The sequence below is a fragment of the Nomascus leucogenys genome, chromosome 15 (assembly GCF_006542625.1).
Source record: "Nomascus leucogenys isolate Asia chromosome 15, Asia_NLE_v1, whole genome shotgun sequence".
NCBI classification, from domain to species: Eukaryota; Metazoa; Chordata; class Mammalia; order Primates; family Hylobatidae; genus Nomascus; species Nomascus leucogenys.
Window position 1 is genome coordinate 91,991,434 of NC_044395.1, and position 18,753 is coordinate 92,010,186.

The 18,753-nt window shown below is 38.1% G+C and overlaps 1 protein-coding gene across 2 annotated transcripts in view; it reads left to right on the forward strand.

The window, feature by feature from the left end:
• ELP4 (elongator acetyltransferase complex subunit 4) overlaps positions 1-18,753 on the forward strand; it is a 258,564-nt gene that overhangs the window by 50,777 nt on the left and 189,034 nt on the right. The gene's annotated exons all lie outside the window — the stretch shown is intronic.

Below are 18,753 nucleotides of genomic sequence, written 5' to 3' on the forward strand. Positions count from 1 at the left end.
CAGTAATGGGATGGCTGGGTCAAATGGTATTTCTAGTTCTAGATCCTTGAAGAATCCCACACTGTCTTCCACAATTGTTGAACTAGTTTACAGTCCCACCAACAGTGTAAAAGTGTTCCTATGTCTCCACATCCTCTCCAGCACCTGTTATTTCCTGACTTTTTAATGATGGCCATTCTAATTGGTGTGAGATGGTATCTCATTGTGGTTTTGATTTGCATTTCTCTGATGGCCAGTGATGATGAGCATTTGTTCATGTGTCTTTTGGCTGCATAAATGTCTTCTTTTGAGAAGTGTCTGTTCATATCCTTCGCCCACTTTTTGATGGGGTTGTTTTCTTCTTGTAAATTTGTTTGAGTTCATTGTAGATTCTAGATACTAGCCCTTTGTCAGATGAGTAGTTTGCAAAAATTTTCTCCCATTTTGTAGGTGGCCTGTTCACTCTGATGGTAGTTTCTTTTTGCCGTGCAGAAGCTCTTTAGTTTAATTAGATCCCATTTGTCAATTTTGGCTTTTGTTGCCATTGCTTTTGGTGTTTTAGACATGAAGTCCTTGCCCATGCCTATGTCCTGAATGGTATTGCCTAGATTTTCTTCTAGAGTTTTTATGGTTTTAGGTCTAACATGTAAGTCTTTAATCCATTTTGAATTAATTTTTGTATAAGGCGTAAGGAATGGATCCAGTTTCAGCTTTCTACATATGGCTAGCCAGTTTTCCCAGCACCATTTATTAAATAGGGAATCCTTTCCCCATTTCTTGTTTTTGTCAGGTTTGTCAAAGATCAGATGGTTGTAGATGTGTGGTATTATTTCTGAGGGCTCTGTTCTGTTCCATTGGTCTATATTTCTGTTTTGGTACCAGTACCATGCTGTTTTGGTTACTGTAGCCTTGTAGTATAGTTGGAAGTCAGGTAGTGTGATGCCTCCAGCTTTGTTCTTTGGCTTTGGATTGTCTTGGCAAAGCAGACTCTTTTTTGGTTCCATATGAACTTTAAAGTAGTTTTTTCCAATTCTGTGAAGAAAGTCATTGGTAGCTTGATGAGGGTGGCATTTAATCTATAAATTACCTTGGGCAGTGTGGCCATTTTCACGATATTGATTCTTCCTAACCATGAGCATGGGATGTTCTTACATTTGTTTGTGTTAAGATTCATTTTCTAGGCCAGGCATGGTCGCTCATACTTACAACTTGCTTAAGGCTCATATAAGTGTAATCCTAGCACTTTGGATGACCAAGGTGGTTAGATTGCCTGAGCTCAGGAGTTCGAGACCAGCCTGGGCAACATGGTGAAATCTCGACTCTACTAAAATACAAAAAATTAGCTGAGTGTGGCAGTATGCACCTGTAGTCCCAGCTACTTGGGAGGCTGAGGCAGGATAATTGCTTGAACCCGGGAGGTGGAGGTTGCAGTGAGCCGAGATTGCGCCACTGCACTCTAGCCTGGGCATCAAAGCAAGACTCCATCTCCAAAAAAAAAAAAAAAAAAAAGATTCATTCTCTACCATGGGTTAATTCTGTATTTCACAAGACTTAAAAATCACACTACTGATTATTCTTAATTTGTATGGACCACATTTTTATTTTCTGTTATTTTTGTTCAAATTTTTGGCTAAAAGAATGGTTAAAAAAAATACTGAAGAGTTACCAGGTAGTCACATAGGTCTTCGCTGGTTAACTTAGTATCATGATAACATTTATCCACACCATAATCAGGTAAAATACTTCTTTATATTGATGCAACACTTAGAAACAAAAATGCTAAAGGCATTTGCATCCACTTACAAAAGGCATTCCATTTTTATCAGAATCTGAGAGACCATTGATTGTAAGATGCATCATTATTAAATATACTAAGAGAAAAAAAATATTCCCACATGAACTAAGAATGTTTCCGTTCACCTAAAATTTTTATTTAATTCTTATTGGAAGAGGTTTCTTGGACTTACTTATTTTTTAAGTCATATCACACCTGTCTATAAAAAAACAAGTACAACATGTAAGGTACTCATAAAACCTCACATTCAGATTAGTACTGTTCTAAATCACTTTCTGGCTCATAGTCATTGATATCCATGTGTTTCACAATTTACATTTTTCACAAGATACTGTTCTCTCTGTCATTAAGAGCACTGGCAATGTCGTACTTCTTTATTTATTTATTTTTTTCAGCATCCCGAGTAGCTGGGATTACAGGCACGTGCCACCACCACACCTGGCTAACTTTGTATTTTTAGTAGAGACAGGGTTTCTCCATGCTGGTCAGGCTAGTCTCGAACTCCCAACCTCAGGTGATGCACCTGTCTCAGCCTCCCAAAGTGCTGGGATTACAGGCGTGAGCTACCGTGCCTGGCCTGTAGTACTTCTTAAAGGTGATGCAGTATTGTACCCAGATTTTATTCTAAAACATTGACATCCATCCTGCAATTATTCGTGCAAGCACTGTCCTGATTTTCTCAGAAAAGATCAGTAGTAGTATCCTAAAAATCCAGGATTTCTATTCTTCTTTACTTGATCCATATGTGGATTTTTGGCTGAAACATTGAAGAATTACATTTGTCCATTTGAACACCAAGAAAAACAACCAAGTTGTTACATATGCAGACCATGATAACTTTGTATCTGCTTCCAGGCTGACAATTATGATATTCTCCCAGTTGTAAAATGCATCCTGATTTTAGAGATGGTAATGTGAAGAAAAACATGAGTCTTAGAATCAGTGAAATAAAGTAAATATATGCCTCATTTTTCAACCTTGGTTTTGATGTAAAGGCATACCTTGGAGATAATGCAGGTTTGATTCCACACCACCACAATAAAGTGAGTCAGTGTTTTTTATTTCCCAGTGCATATAAAGTTGTGTTGATACTATACCATAGTCTACTAAGTAAGCATTATGAGTGAAAAGTAAATAATTGAAAAAGACTTTATTGCTAAAAAATGGTAACAGTTATATGAGCCTTAAGCAAGTTGTAATCTTGTCGCTGGTATAGGGTCTTGCCTTGATGTTGATGGCTGCTGACTTACACGTTGGGGTGACTGTGGTAATTTCTGAGAAGAAGGCAACAATGAAGATTGCCACATCAGTTGACTCTTCTTTTTATGAAAGATTTCTCTGTACAAGTGATGCTGTTTGGCAGCATTTTACCCACAGTAGAGCTTTTTTCAAAATGTGAGTCAACTGCCGAAAAGCTCCTTAAACTGATAAATGACTTCAGTAAAGTTTCCAGATACAAAATCAATGTATAAAAATCAGTAGCATTTCTGTACACCAGTAGTCAAGCTGAGAGCCAAATCAAGAATGCAGTGTCATTCACAATAGCCACAAAAAGAATAAAATACTTAGGAATACGGCTAACCAAGGAGGTGATAGATTTCTGCAAAGTGAACTACAAAACACTGCTGAAAGAAATCAGAGATGACACAAATGAAAAAGTCTTCCTTGCTCATGAATTGGAAGAATCACTCTCATTAAAATGGCCATACTGCTCATAGCAATTTAAGGATTCAACACTACTTCTATCAAACTACCAATGTCATTTTTCACAGAATTAGAAAAAATTATTCTGAAATTTATATGGAACTACAAAGAGCCCAAAGCAATCCTAAGCAAAAAGAACAAAACAAGAGGCATCACATTACCCTACCTCAAACTATACTACAAGGCTACAGTAACCCAAACAGCATGGTACTGTTATAAAGACAGATATAAAGACCAATGGAACAGAAAAGAGAACCCAGAAATAAGCCATACACTGACAATCATCTGATCCTTGACAAAGTAGGCAAAAATAAGCAATGAAGAAAGGACTCCCATTCAATAAATAGTGCTGGGAAAACTGGCTATACACGTGGAGAGGAATGAAACTAGACACCTGCCTATCGCCATATACAAAATTAACTCAAGATGGATTAAAAATCTACATCTAGGCTGGGCTCAGTGGATCACGCCTGTAATCCCAACACTTTGGGAGGCCGAGGCAGGCAGATCACCTGAAGTCAGGAGTTCAAGACCAGCCTGGCCAACATGGTGAAACCCCGTCTCTACTGAAAATATAAAAATTAGCCAGGTGTGGTGGCACGTGTCTGTAATTCCAGCTACCCTGGAAGCTGAGATGGGAGAATTGCATGAACCTGGGAGGCAGAGTTTGCAGTGAGCCAAGATCGCACTACTGCACTCCAGCCTGGGTGACAGAGTGAGACCCCATCTCAAAAAAAAAAAAAAGAAAAGAAAAGAAAAGAAACCTAAATCGAAAACCTCAGACTGTAACAATCCCAGAAGAAATCCTAGGAGATACCCTTCTAGACATCAGCCTTGGCAAAGAATTCATGACTAAGTGCTCAAAAGCATTTGCAACAAAAAGAAAAATTGACAAGTGGGACCTAATTAAAGAGCTTCTGTACCACAAGAGAAAGTATCAATGGAGTAAACTAACAATCTACAAAATGGGAGAAAATATTCACAAACTATGCATCTGACACAGGCCTAATATCCAGATCCTATAAGAAACTTAAATCAACAAGTAGAAAACAGCCCCACTGAAAAGAGAACAAAGGACATGAACAGACACTTCTCAAAAGAAGACATACAAGTAGAACAGCACGGTGTCTGACACCTGTAAACCCAGGGCTTTGGGAGGCCGAGGTGGGTGGATTACCAGAGGTCAGGAGTTCCAGACCAGCCTGGCCAAAATGGCAGTAAATTAGCTGGGCATGGTGGTGCATCCTGTAATCACAGCTATTCAGGAGGCTGAGGCAGGAGAATCACTTGAACCTGGGAGGCAGAGGTTGCAGTGAGCTAAGATCACACCACTGTACTCCAGCCTGGGTGACAGAGCAAGACTCTGTCTCAAAAAAAAGGAAGACATACAAATGGCCAATAAACATGAAAAAATGCTCATCATCACGAATCTTCAGAGAAATACAAGTCAGTATCACAATGAGATACCATCTCACACCCGTCAGAATGGCTTTTGTTGAAAAGTCAAAAAATAATGTTTGTGGGATTGTGAAGAAAAGGGAATGCTTATACACTGTTGGTGGGAATGTAAATCAGTTCAGCCACTGTAGAGAGCAGTTTGGAGATTTCTCAAAGAACTAAGAATTGAACTAACATCCAACCCAGCAATTCCGTTACTGGGTACATACCCAGAGGAAAATAAATCATTCTGCCAAAAAGGCACATCCATATGTATATATGTTGTAGCGCTATTCTCAATAGCAAAGACATGGAACCAACCCAGGTGCCCATCAACAGTGGACTGAATAAAGAAAATGTAATACATATATACCATGGAATACTATGCAGCCATAAAGAAATCATGTCCTTTGCAGCAACATGGATGTAGCTGGAAGCCATTATCCTAAGCAAACTAACACAGAAACAGAAAGCCAAATACCATATGTTCTCATTTATAAGTAGGAGCAAAACATCAGGTACACATGGACATAAAGATGGGAACAGTAAATACTGTGGAATACAAGGCAGGAGAGGGAAGGAGGGAGGCAAGGGATGAAAACTTCCTATTGGGCATTATGCTCACTTCCAGGGTGACAGTTGCAATTGTACTTCAGACCCCAGCATCATGTAATACACCTTTTTTTTTTTTTTTTTTTTTTTTTTTTGAGATAAGAGTCTCACTCTGTAGTCCAGGCTTGAGTTCAGTGTCGCGATCTCAGCTCACTGCAACCTCCGTCTGCTGGGTTCAAGCGATTCTCCTGCCTCAGCCTACCAAGTAGCTGGGATTACAGGCACCCACCACCACACCTAGCTAATTTTTGTATTTTTAGAAGAGATGGAGTTTCACCATGTTGGCCAGGCTAGTCTCGAACTCCTGGCCTCAAGTGATCCACTCACCTCGGCCTCCCAAAGCGCTGGTATGAGAGGTGTGAGCCACTGCACCTGGCCAAAGTGTAAACTCTTTTTTTTTTTTTTTTTGAGACAGAGTCTCACTCTGTCGCCCAGGCTGGAGTGCAGTGGCACGATCTCGGCTCACTGCAACCTCTGCCTCCTGGGTTCAAGTGATTCTTCTGCCTCAGCATCCCAAGTAGCTGGGACTACAGGCACACGCCAGCACACCCAGCCAATTTTTGTATTTTTAGTAGAGACGGGGTTTCACCATATTGGCCAGTCTGGTCTCGAACTCCTGACCTCGTGATCTACCCGCCTCAGCCTCCCAAAGTGCTGGGATTTCAGGCGTAAGCCACCATGCCCAGCCCATGCAATATACCTTTTTAACAAACCTGCACATGTACCCTCAGAATCTAAAATAAAAATTGAAAAGACAAACAAACACAATGGGAATCAACCCCTCAAACTCTACCATTGCTTTATCAGCTAAGTATATGGAATATTCTAAATCCTTTGTTGTTATTTCAACAGTGTTCATAGCATCTTCACCAGGAGTAGAATCCATCTCAAAAATAACACTTGTTTTCTTGTCCAGAGTACCAACTCCATATCAATTAAAGTTTTCTCATGAGATGGCAGCAATTAGTCACATCTTCAGGCTCCACTTCTAATTCTAGTTCTCTTGCTCTTTCTATCACATCTGCAGTTACTTCCTCCACCAGAGTATTGAACCCCTCAAAGTCATCCATGAGGACTGAAATCAACTTCTCCCAAACTCCTGTTAATATTGATATTTTGACCTCCTCTCATGAATCATGAATATTCTTATGGCAGCTAGAATAGTAAATCTTCCCAGGTTTTCGATTTACTTTGCCCATATCCGTCAGAGGAATCACTATCTATAGCAGCAATAGCGTTAAGATATGTATTCTTAAATAATATGACCTGAATATTGAAATTACTCCTGATGCATGGGCTACAGAATGGATGTTGTGTTAGCAGGCATGAAAACATTAATCTCCTTGTACATCCTCATCAGAGGTCTTGGGTGACCAGGTGCACTGTCAGTGAGCAGTAATATTTTGAAAGGTTTGCTTTTTCTGTGCAGTAGGTTTCCATATACTGGGCTTAAAATATTCAGAAAACCATGTTGTGTACAGATGTGCTATCATCCAGGCTTTGTTGTTCTGTTTATAGAGCACAAGCAGAGTAGATTTAGCATAATTCTTAAGGGCCCTAGGATTTTGGAATGATAAGTGAGTATTGGCTTCAACTTACAGTCATCAACTGCATTAGCCCCTAACAGGAGAGTCAGCCTGTCGTTTGAAGCTTTGGAGCTAGGCATTGACTTCTCTCTAGCCATGAAAGTCCTAGACAATATCTTCTTCCAATAGAAGGCGGTTTCATCTACATTGAAAATCTATTGTTTAGTGCAGCCACCTTCATCACTTCGCTAGATATTCTGGATAACTTGCTGCAGTTTCAACATCAAGAATTGCTGTTTCACTTTGCACTTTTATGGAGATGGCTTCTTTTCTGAAATCTCATGAACTAACCTCTGCTAACTTCCAGCTTTTTTTCTGAAGCTTATTCATCTCTCTTGGCATTTAAAATTTTAAATTATATAGATATTTTTACTTCAGAATCAAATGTAATTGGACCCTTTGAAAAGAAAATACCTATGCTAGTAAACAGAGCCTCTAGAAGAGGAAAGTAAAACGGATTTCACTTATATTCCTTCAGTTGCTCATTGTCATGTCACATTTTTAATTTATTTATTGTTTTTATGTTTGGCCTTTCATTTTCATTTGCTTATTCTCTCGCCAACATTTCTAATTTTGGTTTCATTTTCTGTTAGAGAGAGGATATGTTTATAGAGAGATTGTCTATCTATATCTATCTATCTATCTATCTATCTATCTATCTATCTATCTAAGATGTTACCAGTTTCTTATTTTTACACATTCTTTTTATTGAAGTCCCTTTTTATGTTGCTGAATTGTATCTTCATATAAAAAAGGTTTGTGGTAGGCCATGCACAGTGGCTCATGCCTGTAGTCTCAGCACTTTGGGAGGCCAAGGCAGGAGGATCACTTGAGGCCAGGAGTTAGAGACCAGTCTGGGCAATATAGCAAGACACCATCTCTACAAAAAAATAAGAAAACAGTTAGCTGGGCATGGTGATGCACACGTGTAGTCCTAGCTCCTCAGGAGCCTGAGGCAGGAGGATCCCTTGAGCCCAGGAGTTCAAGAAGGCTGCAGTGAGCTGTGTTTGCACCATTGTACTCCAGCCTGGGCAACAGAGCAAGACTCTGTCTCAAAAAAAGTAAGGAAGGAGGGAGAGGAGGGGCAGGAGGAGGAAGGAAGGAAGATTGGTATGAATTCCTCCAAAGTATAATTTACGTATAATTTTATCAATTTGATATACAATTCAGTGAGTCTGAGTAAATGTTCACAGTTTTATAACCACCACCACAATCATAACATAGAACATTTCCATCCTTTGAGAAATGTGCCTACGTGCAATCTGTCTGCCTACCACCACTTGACCCCTGGCTACCTCCAGTCTGCATCCATATCTTTAGCATATACCTCAAAACTCTTCTAGCTCTCTACCCATTACCCAATCCCAAAGACACTTCCACATGTTTAGGTATTTCTTGCAGCAGCACCCTACTTCTCGGTATCAAAATCTGTGTTAGTCAGCTCAGGCTGTCATAACAAAATACTATAAACTAGGTGGTTTAAACAACAGAAATTTACTATCTCACAGTTTTGGAGACTAGGAAGTCCAAGATCAAGGTTTCAACCAAGTCATTGCCTGGTGAGGGCTCTCTTCCTGGCTTGTAGACTGCTGCTTTCTCACTGTGTGTTCACATGACCTCTTCTTTTCACAGATAAAGAGCTCTTTCTGGTATCTCTTCTTATAAGGTAATTAATTAATTAATTACCTTTATTATCTCATTTAAACTTAGTTATTTTCAAACACCCCTTTCTCCAAATACCATCTCATTAGGGGACAGGACTTCAATGTATGGACCTGAGGAGGACACAAACATTGAGTATTTATCCCATTTAAAATTAGTTATTTTCAAACACCCCTTTCTCCGAATACCATCTCATTAGGGGATAGGACTTCAATGTATGGACCTGAGGAGGACACTAACATTGAGTATGTAACAGTTGTTATGGATGAAAAGATGACTAAGACATAGTCCTTGCCCTTAATGATCTCATAGTGGAATAGTTGAAATTTGAGGAGAGCTCATCTAAATCATGCATGCTGATGTAGCAGCGTGATTTTTAATCCTTTGGCTATATACCCAGTAATGGGATTGCTGGATCAAATGGTATTTCTAGTTCTAGATCCCTTAGGAATTGCCACACTGACTTCCACAATGGTTGAACTACCATCAGAGTGAACAGGCCACCTACAGAATGGGAGAAAATTTTTACAATCTACCCATCTGACAAAGGGCTAATATCCAGAATCTACAAAGAGCTTAAACAAATTTACAGAAAAAATCAACCCCATCAAAAAGTGGGCGAAGGATATGAACAGACACCTCTCAAAAGAAGACATTTATGCAGCCAAAAAACACATGAAAAAATGCTCATTACATTATGAAACAAAAAATAATTTTAAATACTCCAAAAAAATCAGTTGTGACAAAACAAGAAAAGTCAAGGTCCAACCTAATGCCATAAATGTATAGAGTTTGTCATCATTTGGTGTGGTTCAAAACTTCACTGTCACATTCAGAAATTAATTAGGATAATCTTAAGAATTAATTAGGGCCAATTGTCTCAAATTTAAACAAATGTTTCACAATGCAACACAGATTTGGAGATAAAATCCAAGACCTAATAATGTACCACCTCCTGAATGGGAACCGAATACTCACTAAGGCAAATGATGTTAACACAGGAACCTTTATTTCATGAAATCTCACAAGAGAATAAAGAGCCTGGGTATTATTAAAAAAAAAAAAAAAAAAAAGATTGCACTTTTTGCCTAACCTTTCATAACCTGAAGTTACAGAATAATGAGTGACTATCAAAATATTCATTCGTCAAGCTTTAACTAGAACAAAAACACATCAATCTGAAAGAAAACATAACCCAAGAACACAAGGAAATTCCTCCATAAGAGATTTATAGAGGAATTTAGTAAGAACATGAATTCAAGAAAATAAAATCACAAAGACAAAATGATAACACATGAGTAGATAAAAAGAATAATTGCATAATTAAAAGTACAAGTTGACTTAACATCATTACCCAATAAAGTAGCAGCAGTAACAGGCTTATGATAGTTGAACTGAAGTTAGAGAAGAGATTAAAACCTTAAGTGAGAAGACCAGGCATGATGGCTCATGGCTGTAATCCCAGAGCTTTGGGAGGCTGAGGTGGAGGGATTGCTTGATTTCAAGACCAGCCTGGGCAACATAGCGACACTCTGTCTCTACAAAAAATTTAAAAATTAGCCAGGAATGGTGGCATGTGCCTGCAGTCTCCGCTACTCAGGAGACTGAGGTGGGAGGATCACTTGAGCCCAGGAGTTCAAGGAAAAAGAAAACATTAAATGAGAATATGATTACAATGTGGGGAATTTTTTATTTAATAAATTTAAGTAGATAGTGGCTACTGTATTGGACAGTGCAGGTATAGAACACCTTCAACATCACAGAATGTTCTGTTGGTCGGTGATGGTCCCGACTCCTGGGAAAATACTCATCTAACAATAAATTGTTTACTGCGTGAAGTTTTACTCACTGTCAAACATATACCTAACATTTATATCAACAAAGATGTATTCTATTTTAATATGGAACAGAAAAATAAATGTGAAATACAAAGACAAAGTTTTACTTGGAAATAAGAAAAAGGAGAATCAGCTCAAGAAACATCCGGTTTACAGGTGTTGGGGAAGGAATAATATAAAGCAATGGATACACATATAACCCATTTAAGTTGTTGAAGGAAGAGTTTTTCAAGAATTCATGCAGAAAAAGCAAGTCATCTACAAGGATGGAAGTCTTCAGACTTCTCTCCAGCATCGGTCTTTGTCCAAAGACAGTAGAGCACTGGCCACCTATTTCTAAGCAAATGAAAGTATTATAAAATATTATATACAACCAAAGTGTTACTCTAGTATTTTTAATACCAGACAAATTTTTTTTATTCTACTTTAAGTTTTAGGGTACATGTGCACAATGTGCAGGTTTGTTACATATGTATCCATGTGCCATGTTGGTGTGCTGCACCCATTAACTCGTCATTTAGCATTCGGTGTATCTCCTAATGCTGTCCCTGCCCCCTCCCCTGACCCCACAACAGTCCCTGGAGTGTGATGTTCCCCTTCCTGTTTCCATGTGTTCTCATTGTTCAATTCCCACCTATGAGTGAGAACACGTGGTGTTTGGTTTTTTGTCCTTGCGATAGTTTACTGAGAATGATGATTTCCATTTTCATCCATGTCCCTACAAAGGACATGAACTCATCATTTTTTATGGCTGCATAGTATTCCGTGGTGTATATGTGCCACATTTTCTTAATCCAGTCTATCGTTGTTCGACATTTGGGTTGGTTACAAGTCTTTGCTATTGTGAATAGTGCCGCAATAAACATACGTGTGCATGTGTCTTTATAGCAGCATGATTTATAATCCTTTGGGTATATACCCAGTAATGGGATGGCTGGGTCAAATGGTATTTCAAGTTCTAGATCCCTGAGGAATCGCCACACTGACTTCCACAATGGTTGAAGTAGTTTACAGTCCCACAAGTGTAAAAGTGTTCCTATTTCTCCACATCGTCTCCAGCAACTGTTGTTTCCTGACTTTTTTTTTTTTTTTTGAGACGGAGTCTCGCTCTGTCGCCCAGGCTGGAGTGCAGTGGCGCAATCTTGGCTCACTGCAAGCTTCGCCTCCCGGGTTCACACCATTCTCCTGCCTCAGCCTCTCCGAGTAGCTGGGACTACAGGCACCTGCCACCATGCCCGGCTAATTGTTTGTATTTTTTAGTAGAGACGGGGTTTCACCGTGGTCTCGATCTCCTGACCTCGTGATCTGCCCGCCTTGGCCTCCCAAAGTGCTGGGATTACAAGCGTGAGCCACTGCGCCCAGCCTCAATGATGATTCTTCACTTCTTGGTCCATGTGTGTGAGTTTTTTTATTCAGGAGTATTTGGTAGGATATGCACATTTTCAGCTGAAATTTTTCCAAATTGTTCTCCAAAGTGGTTTTTCAGTAGTAAAACTGGTAAACTCCTAACTTCCCACCAGCAGTGAATAAGACTTCCAGTTTCTCTGGTCTCTTAACAACTTTGGTATTTTTAGACGTTTCGTTTGTTTGCTTGCCTGTATAATGGGTGGGAAATAGTAACTGGTTTTAAAGCACATTTCCTCGATTACTAATTCTGCTTTGTACTTCTCTGCATTGTTTGAAATTGTTTTTTAAAATTATTATTTTTAAAAAATTCCAGGATATATCGGCTGAAAAACTTTTATGTTTTTCAAAATGATGAACTATAAGTTCAACATTTTGCAGTAAAATAACATATTAAGGTTGGGCACAGTGGCTCACGCCTGTAATCCGAACACTTTGGGAGGCCAAGGCGGGCAGATCACTTGAGGTCAGGAGTTCAAGACCAGCCTGGCCAACATGGTGAAATGCGATGTCTACTAAAAATGTAAAAATTAACTGGGCGTGGTGGCGCACACCAGTAATCCCAGCTGCTCAGGAGGCTGAGGCATGAGAATGGCTTGAGCCCAGGAGGTTGAGGTTGCAGTGAGCCAAGATGATGCCCCTGCACGCTAGCCTGGGCAACAGAGTGAGACTCTGTCTCAAAAATAATAATAATAATTAAAAAACAAATAACATGTTAAATGGAAAACATGTACCTCACATTATACTGAGAAAGAATTGCAACATAATGGGGATAGAGAAAGATTAGTACATGAAACATAAGGAGTCCAAAGAAAGCTGTGGTATTAATTCCCTTGAGAATAATACAAAATTGGCCCACTAAGATTGTTCCAGAAAGTTTCTGTGGTTCATTTCACTAAGCATCTCTTGAGTATCTTCTTTGTACTTCTTATGGTGCTCATTTCATAACAAGGTCAGAATATATACATTACCATATAGTCCCTACCTGTCAAGAAATTTATAGCCTTTATTGGAAAATGAGATTATGCATACATGAAATGTTGAAGAATATCAAGCTGCATATGATCCAATACCAAAATGTTTGGCACAGATGAAAGTGAAATAGGAATTCAGAAAAGAGAGAGCTATATATAAATATGGACAGTAAAGATCATCTAGTGCCTCTTTTATGTACTCCTTTTTTACTGTACAATAAGTCTCATATACATTTGAAGAATAAAGCAAGATTAAATTACAGATCCTTGGATTCTTCACATACCTGAATCTCTTAACATTAGTGCTGTTTCTATGTCAAGATCTGGGCAATAGCATAGATATATTTCTGAAAGATTATAAATTGTATATGGATGGTACCACATCTATGTGACAAGTTCTATTGTAGTATATTTTATAGAATTTCAACTAATTATATATAGGATTGTCTCCATCAGTTTTGACCTTATCAAAGAGGCCATCCTTTACCAAGTTTATTAAAATGGAGCCTTTGCCTTCTTATCTTGCTCCAGTTCTACACTTGTCCACAAAAAACATCTTTATCAGTGTTAAACTTGGAATCATTATAATTTTCATGATACATTATTATCGTGTGACCTATTATTTATTTGTTTGTTTATTGTTTTACTCCATAAATAGAATGAAAGCTTATTATAGAAGCAATATAGCATGGTGGTTAAGAGCACACACTCTGGAATCAGACTACCAACTGGCTTCAAATTCCCAGCTCCATTTTTTACTAGCTCTGTGGCCTTGGACAAGTTACTTAACCCCTTTATGTTTCAGTTTCCCATTATGTATTAAAAGTAATGGCTAAAACTGCAGTTATTTTTGCACCAACCTAAAAGGCAATAATAATAGTACCTACCTCGTAAGTTTATTATTGAACACTGAATTAACATATCTAAAGCACTTAGAACTGCCCTGAATAGAGCAAGTACTATCTATATATATATGTACTCTTGTTATTGTTACTAAGTTTGTTCACTGCTGTGTCCACAAAAAACTAGACCAGGACTTTGCATATATTGATACTCAATAATAATTTCAACATAACTGATACTTCAGTCTTTTTTTTTTTTTTGAGATGGAGTGTCGCTGTCGCCTAGGCTGGAGTGCAGTGGCGTGATTTCGGCTCACTGCAGGCTCCACCCCCTGGGGTTCACTCCATTCTCCTGCCTCAGCCTCCCGAGTAGCTGGGACTACAGGCGCCCGCCACCTCACCCGGCTAATTTTTTGTATTTTTAGTAGAGACGGGGTTGCACCGTGTTAGCCAGGATGGCCTCAATCTCCTGACCTCGTGATCCACCCACCTCAGCCTCCCAAAGTGCTGGGATTACAGGCGTGAGCCACTGCGCCCAGCCGATACTTAAGTCTTATAAAAATATAAGAACCCCTACCTCACACCGTATATAAAAATTCACTTTCAATGTATCAAAGAGCTAAATTTAAGAACTAAAATTCTTAGAAGAAAACATAAGTATAAACCTTCATGACTTCGGATTAGTCAATAATTTCTTAAATATGACACCAGAAGCACAAGCAGCAAAAGAAAGAAACAGGTAAATTGGGTGTATTTGGCCATTCTCAAATTGTTATAAAGAAATGCCTGGGTAATTTATGAAGAGGTTTAATTGGCTCACAGGTCTGCAAGCTGTACAGAAAGCATAGTGGCTTATGCTTCTGAGGATGCCTCAGGAAGCTTCTAATCATAGCAGATGGCAAATTGAGAACAGGCATCTCACATGGCAGGAGCAGAAGCAAGAGAGCAAGGGGGGAGGTGGTTCACACTTTCAAACACCAGAACTCACTCATTATTGCAAGGACAATACCATGGGGTATGATGCTAAAGCATTCATGAGCAATCCGCCCCCATAATCTGTTCACCTTCCACCAGGTCCCACCTCCAACAATGGGGATTACACTTCAATATGAGATTTGGATGGAGAATACCTCCAAACTATATCATTGGGCTTCATCAAAATTAAGATCTTTGGTCCATCAAAGGACACTTCCAGTGTCCAAGGAGAAAATATTTGCAAATAATATATTTGATAATGTCTACTATCCAAAATAAATAAAGGAGTCTCACAACTCAACAAAAAGATAAACAGCCCAATTTAAAAATGGGATAAGGGCCAGGCGCAGTGGCTCACGCCTGTGATCCCAGCGCTTTGGGAGACTGAGGTGGGTGGATCACAAGGTCAGGAGATTGAAACTATCCTGGCTAACATGGTGAAACCCTGTCTCCACTAAAAATACAAAAAAATAGCCAGGCGTGGTGGTGGGTGCCTGTAGTCCCAGCTACTCAGGAGGCTGAGGCAGAAGAATGGCATGAACCCAAGAGGTGGAGCTTGCAGTGAGCCGAGATGGTGCTACTGCACTCCAGCCTGGGTGACACAGTGAGACTCCATCTCAAAAAAAAAAAGGGGGAACGGGATAAAACCATGATAGACATATTTCTAAAGAAGATATACAAATGGCCAACCCAGCACATGAAGTGATGCTCAGTATCATTGTCATTAGGAAAATGCAAATCCAAACTGCATTGAGATACCACTTCATCCTCACTAGGGTAGCTATTTAAAAATAATAATAATAATAACAACAATTGGTTGCTAAGAATATAGAATCAATGGAACCCACGTACATTGTAAAGTGGTGCAGCCACTGTGGAAAACATTTTGGCAGTTCCTCAAATAGTTAAAAATGGAATTACCCTGTGACTTGGGAATTCCACTCCTAGGTATATACCAAAGACAATGGAAAACATGTTCACACAAAGTTTGTGTGTGAATATTTGTAGCAGCATTACTCATAATAACCTAAGAATAGAAATGATCCATGTACGTCAGGTGATGAGTAGTTAAACAATGTGGTACATACATACGAGGAATAGTATTCGACCATAAAAAAGAATGAAATACTGAAACATGGTGCAACATAGATGAACATTGAAAACATTACTCTAAATGAAGGAAGCCAGACACAAAAGGTCACGTATGGTTCCATTTATAGGAAATGTCCAGAACGACTAATCCATAAAGACAAGATTAGTGGTTGCCAGGGGCAGGAGAGAAGGGGAATGTGGAGTGATTTCTAAATGGGTGTGCAGTTTTTTGGGGCACTGATGAAGGTAGATAGTTGTGATGGTTACACAACTCTGAATTAGTAAAAATTACCAAATTTTTTACTTAAAATGATATTTTTATGTTACGTGAATTTTATTTCACTTTAAAAAATATATAAAGGGTTGGGAGCGGTGGCTCACTCCTGTAATCCAGCACTTTGGGAGGCCGAGGCAGGCAGATTGCTTGAGCTCAGGCATTCAGCACCATCCTGGGCAACATGGTGAAATCTGGTCTCTACAAAAAATATAAAAATTAGCCAGGCATGGTGGCATGTGCCTGTAGTCCCATCTACTCAGGAGGCTGAGGTGGGAGGATCACTTGAGCCAGGAGGTGTGTGTGTGTTATATATATATGTGTGTATATATGTGTATATAATGTATATATGTATGTATATATAATCTTATAATCTATATGTGTATATATAAGAAACCTTATATATGTATATGTATATATAAGAAACCTTATATCCTTTACATAGGCATTAATTGATAAAGTGTATTTTCTGTACATCTTTTGAACATTTTCATCTTTAAGAAAATGAGTGCCTTATCAGTATTAAACTTGGAATCATTATAATTTTTATGATACATTAAAAGTTTTTAACATGGTAAAACATCTATTATGGGAATAGATATATTTAACAAGAAATGAGGAAATGCTTACCTATATTTTGTAGTCTCATCTTGTTTAGATAAGTTAACATATTAATGAATCTCTAGTATTTTAGGGTTATTTCTCTAATATTGTACACATTAATGTAAGAGCATTTCTTAGAATCGGCCTATTTTCTACAATAAGAGGACAGTGTGATATAAATTGTTTTTCAAATGTTTTTATTATTAAATTGTGAGTAACCATTTTACAACTATTGCCAGGTGTCCCTGGGGTTGAAAAAGATGTTAAACCAAATACATTATACTAAATTTATTGCCGAATATTGACAATACAAAATGTGTGGCTCTGAAGACAATTGTTTGACTGACTTCTCACAATCTAACATTTGTAGGATTCCTAATATGTAGCAAACATCATTCTCTGTATTTTACATTTTTAACTTATTTACTCCTTACAACAACCCATTGAAGTAAATAATACTTTTGTTGTTGTTGTTGTTGCTGTTGTTGTTGAGACAGGCTTTCGCTTCGTCACCCAGGCTGGAGTGCAGTGGCATGATCTTGGCTCACTGTAGCCTCAACCTCCTGGGCTCAAGTGATCCTCCCCTAAGTAGCTGGCACTACAGGCATGTGCCACCACACCCAGCTAATCTTTTTGTATTTTTGTAGAGGTGGAGTTTTGTCATGTTGCCCAAACTGGTCTCAAACTCCTGAACTCAAGTGATCCCCCCACCTTGGCCTCCCAAAGTGCTAGGATTATAGGTGTGAGCCACTGCGCGCAGCCAGAAGTAAATACTGTTACCTCCATTTTTTAGATGATGAATGGAGACATAGAGAGGTCCTGTGGTAACACAGACACAGCTACTAGTGCAAAGTCAAGATTTGAACTGGACATTCTAGTTGCCGAATTCAAACTCATAACCACTATGCTGTATTACACTATACTCTCACAAATACGTATTTCCATTGGAAAATGAAGTTACTTTATACTGTAAGATACTAATGCTTAGCTAGGAATGATGGATTCACAGCTTAAATGATATAACTAGTTTCTAAGACTAGCATTAATTAAAATGTAAATTCACTTTGAGGTCTTTTAGAAGGTGAGTAAAATATATCATATTAACAGTTAATGTGTTTTGAGCTGATTTGTTGACATGATTCTAAGCATAAGTAAATTTGATCTTGAAAAGTAGAAGTTGCAGTTTAGGCTAATATATAACATAGCACAGATTGTATTTACTAATCCAATGCCCCACATTATCTTTATGATTCTAATAGAAAATAAAACAAAATTATTGTATGTGCTTTCCTTCTTCAAGAAACTTAAATACAGTTTTCTTTGAATTCTTTCTATAGTACCGCTTAACAAAAATGTTTTCTAGTATTTTATGTATTTTATAGTTATGAAGTTGGTAACCTTCTAAAATTAATAAATTGGAACTTATTGTCTCTTCATTTAATCAGAGATTATTGTTAAAGAAGAGACATAAGCTTGCAGGTGCAAAGCTAGCATTTGATGTAGGTAAAATAAATGTCGTTATTCTTAGTTGTTACTTCACCCATTATTCTAGTGAATGGCTTTTTTGAATTCTGAAATTACCAGTAAGCAGATTGTGCAAATGTTTTATTTTTACCTTGTGGCCAACATAATAATAATTATATAGAATACATAAGTACTAATTCCAGACTTTGCTTTAAGCATATACATTTTGAGAATTTAGTATAACCTCTTGTTAGAATAGCAATTGATTTTTGTGAGTATAGAAATTTGGATATTTTCTTTAAATTCCAGTTTATTGCTAAAAAATTAAACTTAATGTTTGTATTATACTTGTTTTCTCTGTTTCAGAAATGTCTATTTTTATGAATTTATATTTAAATCAATGTTAGTCATGAATTTTCAATACATTGGAAATTTCTAGTGTTGCTAACATGGTTTAAGAAAATTGTCATATTTTACCACAGAATCTCAATTATGTGTCATTTTGTTTTCTT